The sequence below is a fragment of the Erythranthe guttata genome, chromosome 3 (genome assembly GCF_056151865.1).
Source record: "Erythranthe guttata isolate IM_541 chromosome 3, IM_541, whole genome shotgun sequence".
Taxonomy (NCBI): domain Eukaryota; kingdom Viridiplantae; phylum Streptophyta; class Magnoliopsida; order Lamiales; family Phrymaceae; genus Erythranthe; species Erythranthe guttata.
In genome coordinates, this window is record NC_142535.1 from 9,505,638 (window position 1) to 9,519,769 (window position 14,132).

The window sequence follows — 14,132 nt, forward strand, 5'->3', positions numbered from 1 at the left end:
GTGTGGACTTTTTTGTAAAAAAAATTATTGTCTGGATTTCTTTATGAATAAGTACCCATTGATGGGCTTATTTGTAAAGTGCCCTTAATATAATCAAGTTTAATAAATATATTAAGTATCCGAATTTTTTGACCCAAAATTCACGTATCTTATTAATAAAAGTAATATTGCTGCTGAGAAATCCTAAAAAACTTTTGCGGCTCATTTGACGGTTATGATTATAATTTATTTCTTTAATAATTTTATTATTTCATTTCATTTAATATAATCATGTTTAATAAATTCATTATGAAAGTATGGTTGTCCGTATAAAGCCTAGAAAACTTTTCTCTCGCATTTGATAGTTATGATTGTCAATTATTTATTTAATTATTTATTTTTATTATTTCATTTCGCTTAGTATAATCAAGTTTAATGAATACATTAAGTATCCGGATTTTTTAACTCCAAATCCATGTTTCTTATTAATAAAAGTAACATTGCTCCTGATAAACCCTACGAAATTTTTCCTGCTCATTTGATAGTTATGATTATAATTTATTTATTTAATTATTTATTTTTTTATTTCATTTCATTTAATATAATCATGTTTAATAAATCCATTAAGTATCCAGATTTTTTGACCCCGAATCCACGTATCTTATTGATAAAAGTAAGGTTGATCTTTGGTTAACCCTAACTTTTCCCGCTCATTTGATAGTTATGATTGTCATGTGTTTATTTAATATTTTTCTATTATTTCATTTCATTTAATATAATCAAGTTTAATAAATACATTAAGTATCCGGATTTTTTGACCATAAATTCACGTATCATATTATTAAGGGGTAACGTTGTTCCTGTTAAACCCTAAGAAACTTTTCCGGCTCATTTGATAGTTATGATTGTAATTTATTTTATTATATATTTTTATTATTTTATTTCATTTAATATAATCATGTTTAATAAATTCATTAACTATCCTGATTTTTGGACCCCAAATCCACGTATCTTATTGATAAAAGTAAGGTTGCTCTTGGTAAACCCTAGGAAACTTTTCTCGCTCATTTGATAGTTATAATAGTCATTTATTTATTTAATTATTTATTTTTATTATTTAATTTTATTATTTAGTTTTATTTAATATAATCAATTTTAATAAATACATGAAGTATCCGGATTTTTTGAGCCTCAATCCACGTATCTTATTAATAAAAGTAACGTTGCTCCTGGTAAATCCTAGGAAACTTTTCTCGCTAATTTGATAGTTATGATTGTGATTTTTTTTTTCATTTCATTTAATATAACAAAGTTTAATAAATAAATTAAGTGCCCGGATATTTTTGACCCCAAATCCACGTATCTTATTAATAAAAGTAAGGTTGCTCCTGGTAAACACTAGGAAACATTTCTCACACATTTGATAGTCATAATTGTCATTCATTTATTTTAATTATTTCATTTCATTTAATACAATAAAGTTTAATAAATCCATTGTATTCGGATTTTTGACCCTAAACCCACGTATCTTATTACTAAAAGTAATGTTGTCCCTCATAAACTTTTGAGATTTAATGACATCATTGATTTACAGTAAATTTACTGAGGTCTCTTATGGGGTTTTTTTGCAAGAACTACCCTTGTGTAATTTCTAATTGCCAAAAGAACTATCGTATTAAAAGAATTAGCAAAGACCCCCAATGAAACTTAGTCAAAGCTGAAAAATCCCTTTACAGTTTTTCGTGATGCCCAAACACGGATTGTGCGGCTGGAGTAAGTTTTTTGACACAAAAAGTCAAACATACCCTTAAAATTTAAAATTTTTGAAAATTATAGTTTCAACACGGAATTTAATAAGCCCCAAATTAAAATTTTCAAATTTTTCAATTCAGTCATTTCCATTTTCGAAATAGCCCTCTTCTTCAATCTGCTCCACGTCGTCACTATATGCTGCCATCTTCATCATCATACAAAATCACAAAAAAATTGAAGAACAGAAAGAAAAGAACGTCTTCCCCAAAAAAATTCTTCTTCCCCGTTGAATCACCACCACCAACGCCTCTGCCCCACCCCTTTCCTTCTACCAACTGCCTCCTCTGCTATCCTTGCTGCTGACACCCTCCGTTACAGAGGCTAATTCCCCTTCTCCTCCACGACCAAGTTCTTGAACCCCTCTTCCCGCACGCCAGTCCATTTCCCTCATCAATACCAAAGTAAGATACTTTTGGCTATGGGAGCTGGTTCAATGTAGATTTAACGGGGGCATACATTTTCCGACCAAATCGAGCTGTACAACTTCGATTCCGGCGAAACATAAGGGTGGTGGTCTGGCTCGAAATAGGTTCGAACAAGGCATGTGTTTTCCGGACCAACCAGACGATACCACTTTGATTGCGACGAGTTCGGGTTTTGCTTTTTTTTTTTTTTTTTTAATACTTCCAATTCGACATTTGAAATCACATACTTCACACTCCTGACTCCACAACACAGAACAAACATAAGCAAATCATAAATTTTAATTTAAAATAGAGGTAAATTTCGAGAAAATCCCTGAGCTAATCTGTATATGAGCAAGGTTTTGCCCGAAGCTCGCATGGGTGTAGCTCAACTGGTTTTGGAGGTGGTAAGTTGGTACAAGGTCCTAGGATCGAATCCTCGCAGTCGCAGTGTGGGAATTTCAACTAGGTCCGGGTCCGCTACCTTAACGAGCCGTTGAGTTACCATGATTTACATTCCTTCATCAAATACTTGTCGGGCCAAGGGATGGGGGCCCTGTGGGCGAGGGATTTCGCCTTTTGGTACAAGGTTTTACCCCGAAACCCTAATTCCATTTTTGTGAAATATTCGTAATCCAAAGGTTATTTTCGGTAAATCCTAAATGAATCATATTTATTATTCTTCTTCTTTGTTGGTTTTGAAAGACACATTAGTTTTTGTTTCTTTTATTTTCTCCTATTTTATAGCACACATTCTTTTATTTTATTTTTTTCTTTCGGTTACTAACTTTTCTCTCCTCTTTTATGGCAAACGCTTTTTTTTTTCAATTATTTTCTTCTTCTTTTTTTTTTATTTTCCCCACCACTAAGCACAATCAACTCAATTAATTAACTTCTTCTTTTTTCTTAGCCAATAAAAATGATATTGCAAATTCTCTTGTTAATTGCTCACCATTTTTCTCAATTTTTCAATCTCAACTCCCATAAATTGCCCTACACATGTCACCAAGAACACTATTTTTTTTCGTCTGTTAACTTTGGAAGTAATTTTTTTTTTCTTTTCGTATACGTAATCATGTAATACCGAACAATCATTTTTAGTCTTGTTAGAATTTTATTTCGTGCAGATTAAATTATTTGTGTCAGATTCAGTTTTTCGTTACTGTTGCGTAAAGTGTTGCAACAGTTCGTGAAACAGTTTGTAAAAACAGAAATAAACGAGACACAAATTTAATGTGGTTCGGATACAATTGTACCCTACATCCACGGGGACCTGCAAATGAAATTTACTAATTTTTAGTTTTACGAATACAATAGTAGGACTTAATCAAACTACAAAGACTCCATCTTTGTTGACCTCGTTCTTGTATACTACGCTAAATTATAAATCTTCAATTTGCAGCACGTCCCTTGCTCCGCACGGTTGAACTCCCTTCAACGCTGATTCCCTCAGTCGGCGGGTCGATCTCCTCCCGAGATCTGTCTAAGCCCCTCTCCCGAAGAACCGATCTTCTTTTTATATAGAAGAAGCAAACTTACGATACTCCTTGAATCTTGGTGTCTTCACCACAAAGCCTTGAAGCCGATATATTTTCTATGAAAATCACGTATCACGATGAAACAATAAAAACGAGAAGAGAAATATTTTATGTGAAAAATTTCTCTCGATCAAAGACGTTCTGGGAGCAGCAAAAATAAGAGCAAAAAAATATAAATTTTTCTCTCCAATAAAACGCATAAAACCTTATGCTGAGATAGCTCTCCTTTTATATCCTACGCCATAAGATCCCTATGCAAGGAAAAGTCAGAGATCAAAATATTAAAAATACTTAAGTCACATAGGAATCTAAGTCTTAGACTTATATGAGATTTCTTTGCCTTATCAATAAATCATTTCCATATCAAGTAAAACTCTACCAATATATGACAATAAAATGTAAAAAGATAATTATGCTTGTATAAAGATAATTCCCACTATTAATCCATTAATGATAGAATAAAGAATTAAAACACAAGGAAACTCCCCTTCTTATATTACAACATATCTAGAGTTGTGGTACAAGTCTTTTACGCGTTTCCTTGCGAAGTCAGAATCCATAGGATTCTAACAATCACGATCCCGTGCTGCTCTATTTATACTTCTACACGTGATAAGAATCCTACAAAGAAATAGAGTCCATTAGGGTTAGGAAACTCTTAATCACGTAAGAAATAATATTTTCAATACAAGGAAACTCTTTAGAAGAATAATTCCTATTATAAATCAATTAATGACAAATTAAAAGAATTATAAACTACAAGGACTCTTCCCTTCTTTAGCTCACGGTATATGCAAACTTGTGGCACAAGTTTCATTTAATTCTCGTATAATTAGAATCCAAGCAATTCTAACAATCTCCCTCTTTGTCGTTTATTGATTATAATCAGTTTCTCCCCCAGAGTAAAAAACCTGAAAATAAAACAGTCAGATGATAGACAGAAGCAATAAAACTAGGGATTATCCTCAACATTAAAGGAACAACCAACAACAAGAGTGGCATCAACTGTTGCAATAGCAAGTGCCACAGTTTCAACAATTGTTCTAACAGTAGTGGCTCCAGCAGGTGGTTCACAAAGGAGTCAGCTTCCCATGCATGTGTTTCTCCCCCTGTAGATGATCCTTGGGCAACTCCTCTTGTAAATGACTTCAATCTTTTCCCTTTGCTTACTTGGCTTGGTAGACTTGTGAGGCGGTGGATGATGACATGGTAAATTTGTTAGAGTAGGTGACCAACAAGCCAACATGTGGCTGTGGTCTTTCGTATTTATTATTGTAATAAACGAACCTTTATTTGTATTAATGATAAAACAACTTGGCATTCTATATATTTGTCCCTTTGTCACAAGCATAGATATAATCCTTACAGTTATTACAAGTACGAGTAAATGATCGTTAGGATCGTGAGATATTTACTTTAGTATTATAACTGTTAAACACGTTCCTTGTCGAAGGGTTACGCCACCAATAAGGATATCGGCCTTTCCCATTAAGAGACTAGCACTTCTGTTTGATAAAATTAAGCGATGAACACTGAATGCTGAATAAACATCTGAATGATTAAGTGTGTATCTGAATACTGAATGTTGAACAATTAAGTATGTTTGGTAATTAAAAAATGTTTATATCTGAATGATGTGATATTACTACATTATCCTTCAAAATTATTGAATCAAATTTTACGAGCTCAATTATGAATAATTGCCAAGTAATTTTTTTATGTGATTTTATAATTATTATATCATAGTTTTTTTTATGACATACATGTATAACATTACAATTTTTTTAATTGAACATGAGATTTTCACTCAAATAAATGAATAAAAAAAAGTAAAATTTGCTTTAAATAAATAGATAATATTTTATTTCATTAGGAAACATGGATAAATAATATATCTTCCTACTCATCCATTTTATCAAAACATCACACCTGCACAAAATTGAGTATTTTTTAAACTTAATAAATATTATAAAATTACATTAAAAAAAGAGTTGAACTCTACTGCTCTAGTAATAATTGAGGAATAAGACAAAAGGTGATTGAAAAACTCAAATCCAAATTTATAGGGATAAAATTGTCCCCAATATGTTCAGCGTAGTGCTAAATGAACAAGTTAAGTTTTTTGAAATGAGTCGGTCAGCATTCAATGGTGTCATTCAGATGCTTATATCAAACAAACTTAATAAGAGTGTGCTGACCGAATAAGCAATTGTTGCCATTTAGAAGTCATTAAGCAACAATCAAACACTTAGTGTATGTGTACTGCATCTCATCAGTAAACGGTATTGTGATATCGGCATGCATAAGTGGGTGCTCGTAAGTTGATGAGTTCACTGAACTCCCTCACCCTAGAAATCTCTAATGGTTCCCAATAATCGAGTAGAGATATCTATGGTATAGTTGTACACCATTAGTCCTTATGACCTAGACATTACCGTGACTTCACTAGAGGACCAGCTGTATCGTGACCTGTCCCTGAGTTCCACCGAGGACCATCCCAAGGGCCAGTGTTCGTGCAGTCCGAAATCTAGTGGGAGGTCTGTGCATTGTAGTCGGGGATTCGATCGCTAGAATAGTCTTGGATGTCCTGTGTGTTCTGAAAGTTTGTAATCATTCTAAGTCTCTGGCCAGAGCTAACTAAGTGATGATTAGAGAATTCGATTCTCTAAGTCATGTACGTAACGATTACAACACTTAGAACGATGGCACCATCATTGAACATATAAAGAGGTTTCGACGAACCAATGCCTCTAGTTCAATCGGGATATATGTATCGAAGGGACCGTACTGTACCTTAACTATATCTGAAGGTTCTTGCAGGCACTTCATTTGTATCTAAGGAATCATGACGCGTAGTTGCTGGACGCCAATCTTGATTCGTTGGGTGATTAAGGTGAAACGAGTTTCATCTTAATCGTAACTCTAAGGGACGAGTTTTGACCACAAAGGGTTGTGGGCCCACGGCTATCTTACACCTGAACCATCGAGGGTCACACTGCTCGTGCACATGAGATCTTTGAATAAACGGTCAGAGATAAAATGGTTTATCTTTGCATGATTGGAAGTCAATATGATTGGGTCCAACATTCGTAATTTGGAATTATGAATGAGAATATGAAAAGGAAAAGAATAGGCAAACGTATTAGTGAACTTTCTAAATCGGGAAGTTTCCAAATTTAGAAAGTGCACTGAATTAGGGTTTCAACTTTTGGAAAGTTGGAAATCGAGAGATGGCACTCGTAATGATGAGGACATTATAATGATTCCGAAAAATGTAATCGTTACAATTTTCCGATCATTGAAATGAGAGAGACGAGCAAGTAAAAGAACTAACGAACTTAAGCTGTTGGGCCCGGTCCAACTTAAGCCCGTTAGGGTTTTATGCAAGACAGTATAAGTACATGATTTATAGGTCTTGCACAAAGAACACAAGACCTAACCCTAACCCTAGCCGTCCCTCTCTCTCTCGGCCACTCTCTCCCGCAGCCACCACTGCCGTCGCCGCCCCCGTCTCGCTAGAATCGGCCATCCGTTGGCCGATCCCTTTCGGTATTCCTTTCCTTCTTTCTTCTCTTCCGTTTTTCTAACTATTACGTGTCTAGTGCCAAGTGTTTAGTAGATCGAAGTATACGAGGTGAAATCCGAGAGGAGGAAGATCGAAGATCGAAGAATAGAGGAGCAGCGCACGAGCCGAAGCCGCACGCATCCCCACGCGCCGCCCGAAGACCGCGCGTGAGTCACACGCGCCGCCGTGGCCCGTCTCGCCGATGCTGCCGCTCTACCGCTGCTGCCCTAGATTGTACGGATTGGTTTCCGTAGCAATCTCGTCTTGCTTAGTGCGCCTACCTCACGCATCAAGAGGTAAACTCACAAATTCATTGTTGTTGATTCGTTTACGTTTAAATAAAATGTTCATGTTCGTTTTGTATGATTTTATGTGATTACATGAAATCGTTTTATTTGTTTCGAGCATGTTATTTGATTTAAACGCGAGCATGCTAATTGATTTAAATTCGGTTGAATAATTAAGCATGTATGTTGTTTTTAATTTCGCTGGAACCGCAAAGGTACGCAATTAATTCTTTCAATTATCGGGCATGTGTTTATGTGTTTTTAAAGTTGTTTAAATCGCATAAAAAATTTGTTTTTCGCTGCGTACACGTGCCCGTTACCCAACAAAATTATCCACATGATAAGAGACTCAGCAAATAGCGTCAGCATTAGCTCTTCCTTTTATATTCTTGTGAAGACCTAAACCAATTAATGACAATAAACACAATATTAAAAATGTCAAATTCCTTCTATTTTGGAGATACACGTTCAGGTGATTAATATGGAGAGATGATTAATTTCTTCTCAAATTATCTAATGAGATAACTAAGGAAAAATATGTTCCTCATATTAATACACATCTCCATAGAATTCCACTTGGTGTTCTGGACATAGAATCCCACCGAGATTCTAACACTCTCCCCATTTGGCATTGATTGGTCAGAACATTTACTCCCCCTAAATATATGACACATGCATGAACAAGGGTCAGCAAATTCAAAATAACATCTGCAAATATAAACTGTTGCAACAATTTATCAAACCGTTCAGCAGATAGTGTAAACCGTAAATAAACCATAGTTCCAAAATAAAAGCAGATAATTCGTGCAGATAAGCACGAGATAAAAGGATATGCATTAGCAGAAAAAACTTCTCTTCACAATGCTTATTATTTGTCCTATATTTCTGCCCAGCAACTGTCTGATGAACTGTTTCAACAGTTGTCTGAACTCCCCCAGCGCATTCCTGTATTGTTCCAGCAAGTGTCTGATGCACTGTAGCAACAGTTGTCAGAACTCCCCCTGTGTTCATGCCATCGCAACTGTTCTTTTCTCCCCCTTTCTGGGGAATCACCATGCATAGATAAATCAACATGGACTAATGATCTCAATGTTTCGAGCAATCTGTTCAAAACTTAACAAAAAGATCAAACGAAGAGAGAATTTTGAAAGTAAGTAAGAAGAATCACCTTACATGACGGGCACACAAAATCACAAACTCACAAACTCAATACCACATGATAATTGCAATGCGAAAATCAAAAGGATAGTGATATCAAATCCAGCACTAAATAACAAAGACTACAGACTTTGCCAAACTTCATACAAAACGAGGAAATGTGAGTAGTAGGCCCAATAGATCCGGTTGCAACAAAAATCAAATTTAACCGGCACATAAACAAAAATCCCGTCTCTCCCTCTCTCTTTTTTTTTTTTTTTTTTTAAATAATGCCTAATGCAAGACAAGAAGTAAATATGAGAAATAAACATGAGTGAAGAGACATATGTGAATAGGATACTGCATGGACAAGCAAACCATATGGGATTTATCTTCACATTCACGATAGCTGTTTTTCTTTTTCATTTGTGTCATTCTTCTTCTAGTTTTTACTTATGGCATTCCTGTTTAGGTCATGTTTTTGCTTTTTGTTTAAGATTTTTAGCCTCCACTGGAGCTTTAGGAGAATTGCAAACATGTGATATTTCGAGTTGTAGTGGATGCTAATCGGCAAAATTTTATGTATTACCATTTAATAATAGTCCTTATATTTCTCGTTCTTTTGATTTAATTTACTATGATGTCGGGGGACCTTCTCCTGTATCTACAAGAGGAGGGTCATGTTATTATGTCTCCTTTATCAATAATTATACTCGTTATTGTTGGATTTATCTCATGAAACACGTTTTTAGTTCTTCGATATTTATTAAGCATTTCGAGCTATTGCCCAAACACAACATTCGGATGTTATAAAATGTTTTAGGCATGACTTAGGTAAGGAATATACGACCAATAAATTCTCTGAGCTGCTGCTTTAGATGGAAACGTTCATCAAACTTCATGTACCGACACCCCCGAGCAAAATGGTGTGTCTGACAGAAAACATAGGCATGTTATTGAAACTGCTTAATCATTGTTGTTATCTGCTTCCGTTCCTAATGAATTTTGGGGTGAAGCTGTCTTACTATTGTTCATTCAATAAATACAATTCCATCTTCTCAAATTTCAGGTTTATCTCCATCTGAAAAATTATATGGTTACGGTTTCAAGGTTTTTGGTTGTACTTGTTTTGTTCTTCGTCCTCATGTCGAACGTAATAAGTTGTCATCTCGGTATGTTATTTGTGTTTTCCTAGGATACGGTACAGGTCAAAAAGGGTATCGTTGTTTTGATCCTACCACACAAAAACTTAATGTGCCTCGCCATGTTGTTTTCCTTGAGCATATACCTTTTTTTTTTAAATAATCCTTCTCTTACTCATAATCTCACAAAGTCTAATTTCCTTCGAATTGATCCTTTCTCTTAAAATTTTGATAGTTGGTCTTCATCTGATTGTGGACAAAATTAGTATTGGAAACCCTGCATGTACTGATATTTTGCTCTCTGACAAATCTAATTTGCCTAATTCTCCCGTGGTCTCTCAAACAACGTCCGAGATTCTGGATCCCGATCTACGTCAATCCAAACGCATACGTAAGTCTACTCAGTTGCCAGATTTTGTTTATTCTTTATTCTCCATCTTTCACTTTGTTATTAGCCTCTATTTATTCTCTCTCTGAGCCTTCTTCATATAAAGAAGCAATTTTTAACATTCTTTGCCAACAACATATGGATAAGGAGTTTTCTGCGTTGCATAAGACATGTACTTGGGATCTAGTTCCTAGACCTACCGGTAAGATTATGATTGGATGTTGTTGGGTTTATAACATAAAAACTGAGTCTGATGGATATGTGGAGTGATATAATGCGTGATTGGTTGCAAAAAGATGCTCTCAACAATATGGTATGGATTATGAAGAGACTTTTGTTCATGTTGCTAAGATGACCACCATTCGTACTCTTAGTGCAGTAACTGTTGGAATGTGAAGCCCAGGATTCAATGAATATTTGCAAGAGGTTCTAGATTAGCCGGTTTTAATTTTATTAACATGCTATGATTAGATTCGTTTAAAGCGGAATAAATCTAATCTAGCAACTTACAGTTTTCGCGAGCAGATTCGTTTCTATTTTCGGCGCACGAACGAGGATCCACACCAAGCCTTCAATCCTCGAAAAAACTGTTGTCCAGAAATTTACGCCCTCTTCCTTCACCGATATCTCTAAGATTGTTGATCCGATGGAGAAACCCTTCTGACGAATTGTAGCGCTATGGGTTAGGAAGCTATTGTATAAATTTCAAGTCAATCGGATGACCGGTTGATTTATGGTGAATTTCTTCGCAAGACTACTCAGAAATTTCGAGAATTATAGTTTGTTCTAAAAGGGTGGACTTGTACTTGAAGAAATCTAAAACTATAATCGAGAAAAACCTAGAGAGAAAAGAAGAAGAGAAAAATATGTAGTCCCCTGGGTTAATATTATCTTATGACATTAAATAAATGACTTGTTTTTTACGGTTTGAAAATTGATATTTACGGTTCATAACAAAAAACACTTTATCTCTCTAAAACCCCAAAACTTCCCAAAAATACCCAAAAACTCCCCAAAACGCGTAAAAGCCTAATTTGGGCGCCCATTCATGCAGTGCACGCCCAAGTTGGGCGTGCAAGCTGCATTTGGGCGCCCGAGTTAGGCGTCTAGTGCAAAAAAAAAATATTTTTTTTAATTGAACGCCCAAGATGGGCGCCCAAGGCGTGTACGAACGCCCGTTCAACGCCCCGAACGGGCGTTTATACACGCCTTGGGCGCCCATCTTGGCGTTCCAACAGGTTTTTGCGAAAAAAAGAAACCCTACAAATCGATTTGTAGGGCATTTTAATATGAAATTGGTTCCGTAATGGATCAACCCAATGCATATTACACATAAACTAGTCGAAATTACCTCAAAAACTCGAAGCCCAAGCTTTCTTCAAGCTTGATTTCGAATTTTCGATTTTTTTTTTTGCTATTTGCAGTTGGGGGGGGGGGGGGGGGGGTTGGGTCTTTTTGGGAGGTCTTGGGTTTTTAGAGAGATAAAGTGTTTTTTGTTATGAACCGTAAATAGCAATTTTCAAACCATAAAAAGACATTCATTTAGGGTCCATTTGGATGGAGAGATTTGGGGAGGGATTTGATTTGGGGAATGGATTTGAAATGACTCCAATTTTGGAGTCATTTGAAATCCATCAATATTGCTCCAAAATCAACTAAAAAGGAGGGGTGGGGATTTGAAATCCATCTCCAAATCCCTCAATCCAAACAAGTCCGAGGGATTTGTTATTATGGATTTGAAATCCCTCCCCCAAATCCCTCCATCCAAATGCACCCTTAAATAATTATATTATTAACTATTGTCAAATATAGTATGGATAAGTTTAAATTAATAAGGTCAATTTATGTAACAAATATCTAGATACACGTACAATAGAATTACCAAAAAAAATAATACCAACAGGACATTTTAATATTAGGTTTAAATATCTTAACATATATAGTTATCTAAAATAAAATTAAAAAAAACTCTTCATTTAATTAGTTAGTATGAAATTTCTTCAGTCGAAGAATTTTTATCACTCTCCGAATTTTGAGTAGCTATGTTTACTAATAAAAAAATAGTTTATGAAATTCATAATTTTATCAATACCAATCAATAATTACTATAATATCTAAGATTAGAAGTACCATTAATATAAATAAATAAATAATTAGTTTTGTTTATTTATAAAAATAAATTGTAGTCTTTCATTGAATAAAATTTCCATAATTCAGGAATACTCAATTATTATTAAGGAAAAACTATCTAATTCCAAATGATTGTTCAATTAATTCCTAATGTATTTATTAGTATTTAATTAATAGCAAGTTTATTGAGATGATAATTTGTATGGTCTCAAGTCTTTAGTATATATTCATAATACCCCAAACAGTTTTTGTTTAAATAAAACGGCATAAAAGACAAAATAATATATATTTTTGTAATCGATTTATGCTCTACACATACGAAAAATAAGGTTATCATAATCCACCAAAGCACCAGCACGTACGGCCATAAAAAAATGTGAAGAATCAGACAGGAACCACCCGCGGCTACATAACATCTTACACCGATTTTTCAAGCGATAGCTCTTCGCATTTTGCGGTTTCAATAATGGCCAGCGATGCCGATATTCACGGCGACGGGAATGAATTTAATAATTATTAGACAAATTACGAGAAAACTTCTGAGGTAAGGTCTAAATACAAAAATCCACATCATACTTGCGTGATTACAAAAAACGCATGAGGTATGTTGTCGTCTTACACAGTCTCCCTACGGTGTTACTTTAAACGGAATCTTTTTTATTCCATGAAATACTCATCTGAAAAGGTCATTTTGGCCATTGTTGGGTAATTGTAAGCATATTAATTACTTAGGAGACAAAATGTAATATATTTTAAAAAAAACGTAGTTACTGTTAATTTTAAAATTGTAATGGATTTCTTGAGTTTATAATTATTAAAAATAGAAAATATATATAAAAGAATTAAACATGTCTTGTAACATTAAAAGTTTTTATTTCTTTTGTATTTGTTTTCTTTATAATTTTATAATTATTTGTTCAATAAAATCGTTTTCATATATTTCGGAAAGATATTCACGTATTTCATATTTCACGTTAAAAATATTTTCATTATTTTTTAATTAATATTCAATAATATTTCAATTTTAAACAAATAAAATGCAAAAAGTATATGTAAATATAAATAAGTTATAAAAAGAATATTATTTTATTCGTCAAAAGTAGTATCGTAGAGGGGTGGCATGTGTAAGACGACAACATACCTTGGGGGTTTTCGTACTTAAGCAAATATGGGGGGGATTTTATTAATTAATCATTACCTCTGAGGGTTTCTCGTATTTTATCATTTATTAATTTTCAAATAACATAAGGGTAAAACAGAAAAGATACATTTTCTGGGAATTTAATCGGTCAAATGCTGGTCAGAAGGCGATTTTTGTAATTACACAAACATGAGGGGGATTTATTTAAATTAGGCTTTACGTGAGGATTTTCATAATTTGCCCTCATTATTATAAAGTATACACGTAATACTTATTTATTTATTATTTTTTATTGTACCTTTTATGTCGGCTTCTATTTGTTATATATTCATTTCTTAGGTGACTGATTTGACTTCAAATTTTCTAGATCACATAAGTATGTGTTGACGACAACATATATAATAACACCTGAGGCTGGACTCAAATTGTAAATTTGGACGCAGGTTCTCGAGATTTCAATACTTACAATTTTCGTTATATTGTTTCTTCAATAATTGAGGATTTTTCTCAATAATTTTGGAAGGTTTAGTTCCAGTTTGCACCCTCGAGATGTACCATTTTGGCACTTTACATACAAAAAAAATAATAATATCACGTTTACCCCAACAT